The sequence below is a fragment of the Hermetia illucens genome, chromosome 6 (genome assembly GCF_905115235.1).
Source record: "Hermetia illucens chromosome 6, iHerIll2.2.curated.20191125, whole genome shotgun sequence".
NCBI lineage: Eukaryota > Metazoa > Arthropoda > Insecta > Diptera > Stratiomyidae > Hermetia > Hermetia illucens.
In genome coordinates, this window is record NC_051854.1 from 19,838,201 (window position 1) to 19,854,012 (window position 15,812).

The 15,812-nt window shown below is 39.6% G+C and overlaps 1 protein-coding gene across 3 annotated transcripts in view; it reads right to left on the minus strand.

Moving 5' to 3' along the window:
* Positions 1-15,812, minus strand: part of LOC119659414 (integrator complex subunit 11 homolog) — a 356,139-nt gene that overhangs the window by 186,792 nt on the left and 153,535 nt on the right. For 2 of the 3 annotated variants that reach the window (XM_038067490.1, XM_038067488.1), the window contains one exon: positions 12,053-12,209. The gene's annotated coding sequence lies outside the window, so the exon portion shown is untranslated. The remainder of the gene's footprint in view (positions 1-12,052; positions 12,210-15,812) is intronic. The other variant, XM_038067489.1, reaches the window with a different exon arrangement.

The window sequence follows — 15,812 nt, forward strand, 5'->3', positions numbered from 1 at the left end:
GGCAATAGAAGCTGTTGGGAAGGCTAGACTAACATTGACTGATGAGAAAACGAAAATAGTCTTGTCCAAAATCCTAAGAAAAAAAAACCTGACAATGGAGCAGCAAAAAAATTTGGTGTCATGATTATCGCCATCAAAGTTTTACGGGGAACTAGAGTATATTTGCCAAAAGGCAGTGACGCCACCGTTGCATTTACAAGAGCGTTGCCGAATATGGATGCGCCGAAGCACAGCCGGAGATTCCACATAGCTTTAGGGTTGCGACCCACTTTGCATTTCTTGCGTAGGTGGATGTTAGGTTTTTCTATTTGATAATTGTGGCTCTTAATGCTTTTAGAGTCACCTCCAACGGGGCAGTACGGGTGGCATGGTGCCAGTCGACTTTCTCCCATGAGAAATGAGTTTGTGTATTACGTAAGCTGAGTTATCACCTAATATTTTATCCAGTTTTCAGCAGAACACATAGATTTTCAGGACAGTATTTGGATTGGATGTTTTTGTGAACTGTCATGGATGCGATACTACATCAGAAGAAACTGAGCATGCGATGCTTCTCTGCCCTAGGTTCGCACACCTTAGAGGCTACGACGATGAATGGGAGCCCAGGAAATATAATTACGGAGATATATAAGCCGAAGAAGAACTAGCTTCCAGTTGCCTTTCTAAACTTAAAAATACTAAAGAAATTACCGATGAAGGTAAGAAAGATGGAAGCTGGAAAGGCTAGAAGCACAATGGCCTAAAGGCGCGAAAAAAATTAAATACTGACCCCGGAGGTCTAGGGCCGGAAAGGCCGAAGATCGTTTTCAGTGCTTGAGACTCACATTCGTTCTCGCGGCTGAACTCATATATGGCAAAATAAGATGGAGTTTGGAAGCTGTTGAATGGTGTGTCATTTTGCTTACCGCTTCTTGGATGTTAAAAGCACCAGGTTCATCCAACAATCATGAAACCTTCCAAGATCCAAGCTTCTACGGAAATATTCAATTGCGAAAGTCTTCCCCACCTTAACCTTAACACTTGGAAGTGACAGAAACAGCTTCTCTAAACACGCAAGTGCTATCCTGATTTCACGTTTGCTTGGCTTGCTTGCGATACTTGTATTACAAAATTGCCCTTTGAATGTGCACAATTGTAATTTATTATACTAGTTCTGAATGGCTTCTGGTTTGAGGGAGGTGTGTCCACGTAATGGTGGATGCACTTGGGCCAGGGTAAAGACTCCCCTACGTTTTCCAAAAATGATGAGAGATAATTTTGTCCAGCGCAAGCTTATCAAATGCTGTGTCAACTCTACGATGGAAGCAATGTTACTAAAGGCGGTGTTATGGGGTTGATTGTTCCTTTTATCCATTTGTAAGCATGAAATGGATAAACATGATAATAAGCAACCTTGGATAGTCGAAACTGATTAGATTGAGTAAATCCTGCATCCCACCCTAAGGCTGCAAACGTTCCTTGCCGCCTCATCAAACGGATACGAACTCAGATGGAAGGAAACCCGACGGGAAGAAAGTTTTAAACGTATGTATAATCACAAAGGCCTAATTTGACGAGACTTTTGGAGAGCAGCCGTTACATAAGAAGCAGATAATTCTCAAGAAAGACAGGCGCATTATAAGCTTTTTTGAGTGTCTATAAGAAGACAAGAAACGTGGCGTGTTAGGATATACAACAAGATACACTGGCTTTATGTAGCCATAAGAAGATACAAGGGTGGAACCGCAGCTCTTGAGATGGACACGTATGTAGGTAGAGCCTAATGTAGGACAAAATTCAAGGGAATTTCATCACCTCTATCTTGCAATTCAAAAACAAAGGTGCTGGGTGGAGTCGCTTATTTTTCCGCATATTACACTTGCGCGGTGCCAAACCTATTTGTTTTTTTTTGGATTTTGACGTGAAAACACCTACAACCCAGGAAAATATTGTATTAGAAATGAAGGTATTTTTTCGCATGAGAAATGTTTAGTTTGAGGTGGGTAGTTAGCATTTGAACACAAAATGAAGGAGACTTCCTTTAATACAGTAAAAAGGTGTAAACAACAGAATAGTGGCTGCAACAATGATTCGAAGAGACGATTGAATTTATTAACTGCCTTATCTTTTTTAAAAAAAACCCAGAATTTGCCAGATTGAAATTGTCCGCTTTGCTCTAATATTACCAGCATGAACTATTTAATTTGACGAAAAAATCTCTAGAGTTATAATAAAAATTTCAAAGGTTACCATGACACTTCATATTTCTTAATGACGGCTCGAATGAATTCCTCTCAAAACGAAAGCAATCAAAATTCTTTTCCATTTATCGTCAACTCAATGCTACCCAATACATACTGTAATCGCTCACTTGGCATTACACACAACCGGCAAACAACCATCGAAGACAACTGGATCCAATCAAGCGTTCAAAAAGTGCACATTAACATAGCATTCGTTCAATCATTAATGAATCCACAATAATCGATTGCCCAACAAACAAATAACTTAATAATGACAAAAGTGCAAAGCAGTGCAAAAGTAGCGAAATCAACAGAAATTAAAAGTTTGAAAGGCACACGCTTCCACGCTACCACGGAAAAGCGTGGAATCGAACAAATAGATATTACAAAAGACTTAAGCCAGAAACCTTCAAACCTAATAGACGGAAAATTCAGTAGCCGCCATAACCGCAATTGTTGCCAGTCATAACTGTTGCTTGATGGAAATATTAATCGAATCGAATTAGTCATAGCCGTGCATTATAAGTTTTTAATATATCCAGCCAGCCAGCCAGCTGAGAGTACTTGGATGGTAAGAACAGGGCAAGGATTTTGCACGGTAGTCGTGTTGTAGGTACTGGCGTATATGCGAGCAGTACCTTCACCGCGCCATCATTGCTCCATCACTGTTGTCGTGGTAGTCAGCGTTTGCCTAAGGTAAGACGGCCCTCTTCTTCTTTGAATTCTACTTGAACTACTGCGGGAGCTATTGTTTGGAGAGTATATGGTACAGGCATCTGGATGCATGGTTTAGGCAAATAAGGAGGTTTTTAAGATGAATGGCTTTTTCTGCATTTTTTAATGGCAGGGTGATGTTAATTTGATTCCGCTGCTAGTTTGTTTGTCCGAATGAAGTAGGAGATGGATTCTACGTTTCCTAGTGCTCCTCTTGCAATGAAGCGAATTCTTCTGTAGAGTTGCTTTCCAGAGTGCTCCTCGGTTTTTATGTTAGATGACAAAAAGTAAGTAGGCCCCCGATCTAAACGAAGAAGACAAGTAGAATCAAATCTTTTTTTAGGTAACGTACAATTTTAGCTTTATATTCTTTCAGACTAAGTGAAATGTCCTCCTTGTATAGTATTTATGTACCCAAGCACAAATTGAGGGTATAAATTTCAGGTCTCCGTGAGCAGAAACCCTAGCCTTAAAAGTACGCAACCAACCCCTTTAGCCAAGTCGTTCCTAAATTCAAAGTCGAAAAAGGAAAATCTTAAAACAAAAAACGAAGTAAACACTTCTTTTCAGAGAAATCTCAAGAAAATGACGACGTCTTTTGTGCTAGCATATAAAAGAACCGTCTGACTGCATTCTCAGGTGGTATATGAAACGTTTCTCGACTTAATTGTTTTCGTATTCATAAGAGAAGCATAGCCTGTTGCCTTTACTGCACAATGTAATGCACAAATAGTGGCAATAGCAACACCACCAGAACCTACCACCTTCTTATGGTTGGCTGGTATCAGCAGCAGTTAATGCATATAAGAACACCTGGAGGTAATTTCAGTGGCTCAAGTGTTACTTTACTTTTGTCTGAGAATCGATCCATGCTGGCTGAGTGTTTACTTGGAATTAGAGATATTGGTAGGATGTTGGTATGTGCGATATTGGAATTTTCATATTTAATATTGATTTAGGAATGTTGGAACTTTTTTCGAATAGGATTTTTCCTATCCTGTCGTTTACATCAAGCAAAAAAATTAATTCGTTTAATAAAGGATAATCCCATTAGCGGTGGATACACGTATTCTACATTGGTCTCTGTAATACGAGTATGCTGCAGTAGTTTGGCTCCACTGTCTTTACTTGAATTTATCTCGTACAAAAGCAAAATCATTTTCTAGGAAAATACTGTATTAATTCTTTTCGAAAGGGCACAAAAAGCAGGATATTGCAAAGGAGTTACAAAACAGTTGCAACTGACAAACAAAAGTATCCTTAGCACTGTTTCTTTCCGCTGAAAGTAACTCCATACGTCAAAGATCTTTTAGTTTGTGGCAGCAACACGATGTTCCCCCATTTCCCAACGCTTCTAGAGACCGGTTCTTGGGCATTTTAAACCTCTACCGTCGTTTCTTTCCCAAAGCCGCCTTAACGCCTACTTGTCTGGGCTGAAGACCAAAGACTCCCGCCTGATTCTGTGGGCCCGAGAGCTAGTGGATGCTACACTTTTGGTATTTCTTCAACAAGATGCATCCCTAGCCGTATTCCTCGAAGCCTCAGACCAAAAGGCAATCATCAAGCTTCTTGACAAATCATCCCCTCGCAAACTTCGGCACTTGAGCTTTATCAGCCAGCAGACTTCCAACATTCAACATGTATCGAGAAAAGATCACGTAGCTGCTCACACTTTGTCACATGTTGCGGAGACGAGGATCCCCGTCACCGTCGATGTTCCGGTAAGAGCGGAGGCGCAGAAGGACGACGCACTTCTCCAGAGTCGTAGGCACTCGAAACACACACTTAGGGAGTTTCCTATCAGCTCAACTTCCAAGTAAATACTGTGAGGCCTCAGACAAGAGACCAAGGCCACGTATTTCGGCAACTTCGGTAAGGAGATCCATGAACAACGACGTTAATTCTTAGCCTAAAGAGTGCATCCCATGCCAGAAGTGAAATACTATGAAGCATGTGAGAAAAGAGGTCTGCATATTCTTTGGGTCCACCAAGCGTTTCCAATTCATCTCAATTATATTGCGCAAGACTTGCACGATTTCCAGAATTCCCTCACAATCATCGATAGGTTCACGCAGTAGACTGAGGGGATACCTCTGAAAGACGTCACTGCACAATCTTTGTGCTGGGTTCCCCTGTTCAGTATGGATTCCACGCTTTCGTGTGCTGGAAATTAGAATTACCGCCCAAAGAATTCAGTTTGAATCTTCTTTTTTTCTCAGAGTTGGGCAAACTCCTCGACTTTAATGCCACTAGACAACTACGTACCACTCGCAGTCCCATTGGATGCTTAAACAAGTCGGAATACCGGAAGCTCGCGCTTCGGATATAAAGGTTTTGTGCTCATTTTATGTAAGAAATTTCAACGCACATTTTTCTATCCGTATATAGCTACAAATCCAACATAATCCTTCACATTTTTCCAAACTACGAGACATACCTACATATTACAGCCATAGATATTACGCTCACCCTAAACAAACAAACTGCCTATTTCCGAATACTGTACACATGTATGCACGTATATAAATTGATCGTACCCATATTTCCGATTTACTTCTTATATCTATCTAAATTAGGCTCTACCCGCAAAGTTCATTAGCACGCATATACTATATACCTACATACACACATGTCTCGTTGGAATAATTGATATTTATATACAAATGATTAAAGAACTAAAACAAAATAATTCTTTTCCACCCAATTCATAAGAACTCATTTCGTTGTGGTATTGACGAATTGATATGTGATGATGACGTCGTGCAGGTTGTAGAGTGCACGAAATTCACAAAAAATTGTAAAGTTTTACCCTCTATAACTTTGTTAATAATGGTAGGATTTTCTTCAAACTTGACCAAATTGTGCACTATGTTCTTCATTATATGCATGCCAAATTTTGTGCTTCTGGGATGAACATAAGAGGGATGCCGGGTAAATTTCTAAAATGTGGAAATATACTATTATTAACTTTTTTTGTACAGATATCGGAACCGGATATATTTTGAGGCCTAGATTTAGTAGAGATGCACTACTGAGATTTTTTTCAGATTTTTCGGTTGGATAGGTTCTGAGAACGAGACCTGTTACACTTTTTGGGGGTCATATTTTGAACCCTCACTCCCCTATGTTTCACCCAATATCAAATAGTGAACCAGTTTCGAAAAGTACTAATTGAGACCTTTCATTTGATACCCCACATGGCCACATTTTATGAAAAAAAATTTTGCACCCTCCTTTTACATGTATGGGGAGCCCCTCTTAAACTTAACGCAAAATGGCGTCAGTTGCTGCATGTAAAGGAAACGGCAGATTACATACTCCTACTAATTTTCGTGACAATCGGTTCAGCCGTTTCCGAATAAATCGGCTGTGACAGACAGACAGACAGACAGACAGACGGACAGACAGACGGACAGACAGACATCGAATCGATTCTAATAAGGTTTTGTTTCACACAAAACCTTAAAAATGTCACAGGACGTTCTGCCCGGCGTCCGGACAGCAAACCCTGTAGTTTTGGTGAATGAGAACCTGAGACTGCCCTGTACTCAACAGTAGGTCGGGAATCACCACCACTGATTTGGTGCATACACTAAGGAAGCTACGTGAGTCTGAAGCCGCCACCATCCATAACCACGTGAAAAATGTGGCAGACGCGCCCAGAGATATCGACTTCTGCACGTATGTCCTAATTAGGACGGCAGTTACCTTACGAAGCCCACACCGTTGCAGCCTCAACGTCGGAGACAAGGTCAAGAGGGCCTATTTCTTCCTCTTCTAAGAAGAAAATGCAGCCAGGAAGATCGAGACGCGATGCGTACCAAATATATTAGAATGCAAAAATACCTCTCTCTGGAATATAGGGATTGACAACAATCTGATGAGCGCATTCGAGGCAGAAAACGGACTAAAGCACTATAAGGATACTTTTATCCATTGCCACTAGAGCACTTCGTACCGTCCGTACGTGGAATGTGTGTGTGTGGAATATGTCAAGCTATGCTGCTTTAAAAGTCCAATCAAATAGTGGCCTTCGCGGATTATAGCACTCATAGCACGAAACATCACAATCGGGGAATATAATACAGAAAAGGTCGGCAGCTTTATTTCCTTAGACAAACTTTAGCGAACCTGACAAGACTAGAAGACGAATTCGGCTTACCAATAAAGCATTCTGATTCGTTCTTGTAGTTTGGAAGGCAAGTCGAAATTCGGTAGGCAAATACCAATAGAAAAACCAGGGGAAAATCGGGCAGATTTAATAGACAAAGATAACATTACTGATCGGATTCAGAAATTGGAGAATGCTTTGAAAGGACTGAGGCTATTGGAAGGCGTTTATTTTGGGCTTTTGAGCTCAACATATACCACAAGGATATCTTGCAAGAGCTATTCGGCGTAAAGTGCTCAAATATTCTTTAAAAGAAATTGATAATTGATGATAGATTCTAGAAACGACATTAGCTAGTTAATGGAAACGAGGTTTAGGTTGCTGAGGAATAAAACATTGAGGAGCTACAAATGTTCGTTTAAAGATTGAGGAATCCTAAATCCACACGGATTAAATGCAGAGTAACTTACTCCCACCTTTAGACTTAGGACTCCACAATTCCAAAACAAAACTTTCTAGCGAGAGTCAAGCTTTGGTCTGAAGTTAGAGCGGATTTACGTCGATATAATACGCACCCACGTTATGTTTTACAAATTATAAAAAGGAACCTATAACACCTTGGAACCGCTTTTGCACACTGCTTCAATGCCAGGGGTGAAGCACCGTCTGATGGTTGCCTTTGCGTTGGCAAAGAAGCTACTTTTCGGAGAAATCGATCCGCTAATAGCCCCAAAACGAATGGTAGCCCATAGCATGTTTCGCAGGAGAGATAGATAGTAAACGGCATTTTTTTCTTACATACGTCAATGTTAATTTCGACAATAGTGCCTATGACTTTGCGATACACAGATACTATCACCTTGCACCTTGAATGGTGCTACTAGTTGCGCTCTGAATTAAATTTGGCTGAAAACTAGTAGGTGATACAAAATACAACAGGCAACTAAACAACGGCATCCGGGTAACCACCAAAAATCCAACCTATACTACGACGGAAGCAATTTTCAGGAATGTGTTCGAAACCCTGTCTTGTTGAATATTGAAAGAGACCATCGATATCTAAACTCTATATAAAAAAACTCCTTCAAACGAGGGTCATAAGTTATGAGGTGAGACGTACATGCAGAAATAATAGGTATAAACCACATAATTCACTTTGGTTTCCATTCTCTTCATGTTTTACCAACACTGGCATCTTAAAGTGTTCATACAAAAGAAATTCAGGAAATTGACGGCTGCCAGTTGGTCGTCGTACTCACTTCTCTACTCCCCTTGTCTCTATTGGTAGTCTGTCTCGACAACAGTCACTGGAACAGACCTTCATGTGAAAGTTTAGTAATGTGCCTGTTGACGATTACTAACAAAAAACTGGTGTGTCACTAGCTCATTGCGTTTTAACATCCCATCTTTATCGTTATTCTGTGAATCAAACCCAATGTGAGGTGTGTGTGATTTTTTCATCCGTAATTTCCCAAAGTCCTGCTTACTTTCGGAGCATTTCCACTTACAGCACCGCAGTTTATATCATGTCTACAATGCACTTCTTAGGAAAACCTTTTTAAAAACCAACCCTTACGAGACTGCACGCACATTATCAGTAACAGAGGTAGTTATGCTGGTTCAGAGACTAACTAATTATGATCAAGGGTATCGCACCCGTCATTGCCAAAGATGCACCTTGCACGCCCATGTCCTCTGTGGTGAGCTACGATTATTACCGCAATACCTACATTGATGCAAACCTGTCTAGAAGTCCTCAGCGGTAGCTTGATCCACTAATCAGCGACCTAATCATTCGACTTCGTCTAGAACGCGCTTACGGAACTAATGGGGAATACCAGATGAGTCTTCCCGCTGTGGAACGGGGTAACGGTTCATGAAGGGGATGGGGATATTTGTTAGATTTTATGCTGTTGATAGGTTTTATGTCTTAAAATAAATATATTCGTTTTCACGTGACTGCTGTTAACAGATAGTTGTAGTCATCCAGGAATAACGACAAAACTTTTGAAGCTACTTAAGTTGATAATACAAGCTGAGATAATATCATATTTTCTGTTTATCTAGCTACCTCGTCACCTCTTTATATTCCATCACTTTGGCAGGTTTACTTTTCTTGGGAAGGGTGAAAGCAGTCCTTATTATGCAAGAGTTAAAGCTTGTGAAAAATATATCCCACGTACAGAATAGGTTGAAACTAAAAAGTCAATAATACATTTCTCTCTCTCTCTGTTTAACAAAAGCGTCGAACATTTTTATTTTCCTACCCTATAGAAACCGACTTCGGTCACGTTTTTACAAAAAAGTGATGATCATATTCCCGCCGAGAATTACTATCCTATCTAAGAGGAACACGGCTTTGTAAAACGTCGACCGGTACCAACGTACCAGACCAACTTTATGGCCAAATGCCGAAATTTTAGGCTGGAAGTGCACGTTATCTGCACGAGTTTCACTAAGGTTTTCGACTCTACGATATTTTTGTTTCAAACTCGCCTTACTCAATATTTAAAGGTAAAAATTGATTTGATCTCATCCACCTTGGTCTGAAGGATGCCTGATTCCCAGTCAGAATTAGACGTTTAATGTAACGGTTGCTCCCAAAGAGCTCATTTTAAGGGTTGATCCTCACGTTATTGCATCCAGTATGAATGGTTGTGGAATGTAATCTTCTGGTCGCTGATTGCTTTGGTGAGGTTATTTAGCTACGATTTTAAGCAAGTGCAAAAAAGATTTCGTCAGAGGTCTGCGAGAGTCGTGATGTTAATAGACTACCAAAATATCACCAACTTTATCGAAAACTGCGAAACTTAGACTTACCCAACTGATTTTTGTGTACTATGAGATGATCAAAGGAAGTGAGTAGTTCCATTGTCAGAGACTTTTCAAAACCTATGTCATCTCCTTTAATAAGAAGGCTAGCTTGCGATGCATGACTGAGTACTAGGTGAATACATTGAAAAATAATAATTCTGAGTGATATTGAGATCTCTGAATCCTGCTGAGATATTTCAAGAGCTTTGCATTCCTATTTCTGGAATGCCATTTTGCCTATTCCCTTTTTCCCGTATTGGCTGGGATTTTCGAACATTTTAGGTTTATCAAATTGGGGATGATATTTTAGATTTTCATTATTGCGATTGCAACATAAACACCAAAGAGAGAAAGGAGATGTGGATGTGTGTGTATTTGAGGCGGGGGAGAAGAAAAACCTCTGAGCACTCAGACTCTAGTGGTCTATTTGACTCGATTCCTCTATCTAACGGAGTATTCCGGATTCATTTATGCAGGATACATACGCAGCGTTTCCGTTAGTGATGACACCCGCCGCAGTTGTAGCATCAGTAGCAGGTGTCTGATGCGTCCATAGGCATCCTACTGGCATAGAAAATGTTTCATGTATTCCGTCATTACAGGATGGACACGTATCATCTTGGAGAATTCCTATTCTGACCATATACTTAGCTAGTGAATTATGGCCAGCCAGAATGCATAGAATACTCCTACAAGTCCTCCTGCTTTTCGATAGCATAAACGTTCCAGTATGTTTGTTTGGTTCTTGCAGGAAAAAGTTGGTGTGTTTAGCAGCCTTAAGGCTCAGCCACCTGTCACTATAGGAAGCTTGTCTTGAGTTTCTGATAGCAGCATTAGCCAATGTTACTGACACCCCAATTACTGGTTCCGGTCCGAGTATGGCAGAAAATGAATCCAATTTTGCTAAAGCATCCGAGATTTCATTTCCTTCTACACTGCAATGACCGGGTACGTAGAGTAGCTCCACCGTATTGAATCTAGAAACAGGGTTCTATCGATTTCTACATTCCTGAACAATTTTCTTTTATTATAGACTAAACAGATTCAAGGGCTGCAAATTGAGTAATGCATTCAGAGCTGCGCCAGATGTCACTATCCATGGAAACTCATCAAATTCATTCAAATTCAATGTGAATGAATTCAGCCTTTTGTAACCTCTAGCACATTGAGGGCCTAAGCATGGGCTTTAGAAAAAACTATTATTTCATTTTGTAGAGAATTCATAATTCGGAAGTAGGTATTATGTGGTGACGTCAGAGCGGTTGAGAGGGGGGTAGACAGGTGGGAATTCTCTGAGACCTTTGGTCTTTTCAGCAGCTTGGATGAAAAAAATTTCAACAAAAAAATGGGATAATAATGGTGTCCGTATAATTTTCACCTCAGAGGTGCATAATTTCCACAATGGGCCCGGATTTGTTCCCTGCGAGTCTGGATGACAATACACCTGCTTATGAGAGAAAACATTAGATTATACCTTGGTTTTCGAATACTTATTCAGCTGCTTCAGCAATCTTTTCAATTAGAACGAATTCGTCTGAAATAAGAACTAACACTTTCAAGCAGAGCAGCCACTTATTATTACGTTTTTTGACATTAAAGAAAAAAGAATGGGAACAAGATTTTAGTGAGTTTCTACCCCCAAAAGCCTAAACTGTATAGATCAAAAGGGCTGAAAATAGGAATAGGTAGACTTCCAATAACATGTCGGACTACTCCCAAGTGCACGTTTGGAGGATTGCCTTTTAAGTTAAGATAGGATTTGTAGAACAATTTTATAGTACAAAGCACGTAACCCCAAATTTGCAGGATGATATTTGTGTATCTTTCAGCAGAAGCTACCCCTGCGTCGCTTTTCATTCAGAGTCAGTGTCAGGAATGAGGAAGCAGATAATTAGTTCATTAGGTCAACTATGACATTCTTATTATACATGTAAGGTATTCATACTTGATTTACGAGTATCTATTATGAATCCATGCAACTTTTTGTATACCAACGCTACCCACTGACTTCGGTGCCAGTTTTCTAAAAATCTATTGTATTCTGTCGATTATTTTCTATGTCATATCGATAGCATATAAATCAAATTTAAATCCGGGCCCGTCATACCACCTCATGCGTCCATATATTCCAGCTTAATCCCAACAATAGTCATAATCATCAACAGGAGAAGAAAAATTATAAATAACGTACCTTCAAGATCCAATACTCTTCCTCCAGCTCGAATCCAGAACTAGCAATTTCAACACGACAACGTTTCAGGAACGGTTTTCTGCTTGTATTTGCATTCAAACATTCATCATTGTCGTCTTTCTAGTGAATGTTGTGTACTATTTATACACTCGACTATCTGAAAGTAAAAACAGAAGAAAAAGAGAACTTTAGATCAAACAATGGAACTTAACTTCACTTTGATCATTTCAAAGTATTTATAGGGTAAGAACGGGTCTTTATGAGATGCAAGAGGGAGAAGCCAAGTCGTTAAACTCTAGATTCTATGGTTAGCACAGCATAAAAAGGGGGAAATGATCAATATGCAAGAAGTATAGTAACACCTTTCTTTCACCTACATGTATCTATGGCTATATTTGTAGTTTGTATGTTAGGTAAGGTGTCATTGCACCTACAACGGAAATAAGTAAGGTTTGGTTCTCTATATCGCCATGGTTGCTAAAATCTGTTCCACCGCATGAGACCTTAACCAGATCATCTCATATAAGTTAGGTTTCGTTCGTTATTGTTCCACAAAAAGTTGAGTACAGGCTCACTTCAAATGATGGCGGATGGTGAGGTAAGTCGGCAAATCGCCAGAAGCTTTAGCGCGAACTAATTATGAGCAAAAAAAAACCGGCGAACCTAGAATCTAATTGCTCTCAAAAATTTATTAGCTTGATGGATAGCGTACAACAAAAAATATAGCTAATATCTTTTCTGATGAAAATATTGAAAAGTAGAGGTCTATCGACTGTGCATGGGAAAAAATTATGGAATGCTAAATTAAGCGAAGAAATCTCTTATCTTTTTTAAATCAGTTAGAGTTATAAATGTCATGTGTGGTCTAGAGAAGATGCAAATTTCTATTACCTTATCAAGCAATAAACCGAAATTAAGCATAACTCTATGAGACAAAGATGCAAATGCAAAACGGAATTTTCAACCGAAAGTCACTTTTTACGACCCTCACCTGAAAGCTTGCTTAAATTTGATTTTCTGATAAGCTCCAAAAAAAAAGACTTTCAAATCATGATATCATTTCGACGCCGCTTGTAAAAGGCACTTAACTTAGCATGGTACAATATCCTCCATGTATAAAAATCAAACTAAAGATCGATGACGCGTTCACTACGAACATCATCCATTCTATATTGGCGTGTCTGTATCAATAAGATTCAAGCCCGGCCTAGGCGTCTCTGCACGTACAGATACACGCATGTATGTAAGTCCATGACTAGAGGTACAGCTCCCTCTGCGGCCGTTATGGAATTTAACACTTTGAATATTATTTTGTGGTTTTTTGCAAAGAACCGAGATCTACTTCGAAGCACCTAAGCATACAATAATGTGGTTTTAAAAGATGCCAAACAACAAGACCAAGAATAATATAAAAACAGTATTGAAGAGGAGATGAACAAGTACGGTCATATGTATGTAGAAATGTAGATATCAAGAGTGAAAAGCTACCTCTACGAAGATCGATAACCCTTTCAGGTGAAAACATTGCCAATGAGTTGATATTCGTCTCAAGCACACCACCAGCATCAACTGTGTTGCTCTGTTGATCGACTAAAGGACAAACAACAATGAGAGGTGGATGGTTGATTTTTCAGTCTGGGAGTCTATGACTTTGTGGCTTGAAACCACAGGAAATTCATCTTTGGTAAGTTTATATACATAATACAGTGAATGATGGAGTAAACAAACGAATGCAAGGAGCTAACATCATGGAACTTCTAGTCTGTAAATATACGAGCAGGAAAAAGGACATTTTTCAGAACTTAAAGTCAACAAAATGTGGTTAATTTGTATAGTTTTCAAAGGTCGTCAATAGGAGTACAGTGAAGTAACCAACTAGTAGAGGGTTCGATGTTTGATGGTTAAATAAGGAAAGACCATTAGAGTAATTTCTTCTGGAAACAGATGTCCGGATGGTCAGTCGTTCATCTCAATTCGGTTATCGGACATCCTAAGCACATTATGCTTTCAGTCTCGTCATCCCCTTTTAGCTCATATCTGATCCAAAAAATAACATATACATTTATAAAAGTGATTTTCAGTTAGCTTAGCACGGATACTTTTTTCAGTTTTGGGGGCCATTTTCTGAAAAATGCGTTCTGATAATCCTGGCGGCCAATGATGTCCTCAAAGCAGAAATCTTAAGATACGCCGAGGTAGTTGTTGTTTTAGCCGTGGGTTATTTTTTCTTGGGAGTTCACTTGCGACATAGCGAATACATTTTGAGTTAAAAATTAAAATCGTCGCTCCTATTCAGGTAAACGTTGATCGTGCCAGATGCCACTTACATATATTCTTGAAATTTGTTACATGATTCAGTTGAACACCCGATAACTGCCGTAAGGCGATTATATTAGAAAAATTCCGCAGCTTTGCAGCATCTGCATCGCTTCGTTCACTTTGCCCTGTGACGAGAAATTCATTTCCTTAAATGCAGCGTATATCCTTTTCCATCTACTGAACTCCCTTCCTGTTATTTTCCTATTTCTCTTATTTTAAAATTGCAATTCAAAAAAGATGTTTTTATTTTCTTATTAGAATTTGATTTACAAAACTTTCCACATTCCCACAAAACCCTCAATTTCATTCAAATATTTTCAACATCAAATTTCTACATTAAATATTTTAACATTTAAGAAACGATCATTAACTTTTTTGTTGTTGTCTTCACATAGACCTGATAATGTTGCATATAATTAAGTGCATTCCTCACGCTTATTTCTGGTTAAGACGAAATCTTCTGCATGCAAATGCAAATGCTCAGATATAGCGAGCCTACCATTGGGTAGATGTCGGCTGGATGAGGGTCGGTGCTTTGTTGGAATAGTTAAGTTGATTTGAGTTTGGAATGGCGCGGCGGCAAGTGCATGGATTTTCAAAAGGTGGTCGTTGGCGTTGTCAGAGGCGACGCCTTTTTTAATTTTCTCAATGAAATCCATCGCTAGTGATAGTATGATTTCAGAAGATTTACACGAATAGTTCTAGTTCAGTTGGATGTGAATCTTTGACGAATACGAGCAGACTTAGATGAAGCATCTCACGCTTGGTATGAGCTGCGCGAGTTTTTACCTTTTTGTTTACCTTGACTACTATATCACTGAATTCGACCCAGTTTTCAGGGGGTTTTTAGTGGGCGGGACAGTTAAGCCGAAAAGTAAAATTTGCTTAAATTGTCACCGAGTAGACTTGGTTCGTTATGCCGTGCTGCTCCGCTGGACTACGGAAGCATCAAGCAGAGAAATGGATTTGAAATAGAGTATTTAGGTAAGAAATCAAGAAAAATTGGCACAGCGCTGACGAAAGCGTGGATAGAAGTTCATTACGAATTCCGCCATAGTGGTGTGAAAATCGTGGCATTTCACGAACGCAGTACCCTCCGAGTGGAGATTTTAGTGGATATTGTCAACCATCGTGCAAATTTTCCGGGTGGAAGAGCAAAAGAATGAAATAGGAAATGATGCCATCGTACTTCGAATTTATCGTCCTTCTCTGTTATTGATTCCCTTCTTGTACGTTATTCCGCTATTACTTCAAGTTCATTGTTTACTGCACAGTTGTGGTAATACATTCCATTACCTTGATTTCGGCGATTACGTTCCAGCTGTTCGAAGTCTGCAGTCCTAGATAGACGGAATTTTTGTGCCACCACCTATCGCCAGTCTTAGGTTTGCAGGAACTACGTGATAGGGAACATCTGAAGAAGGATCATGTATGCACAAGT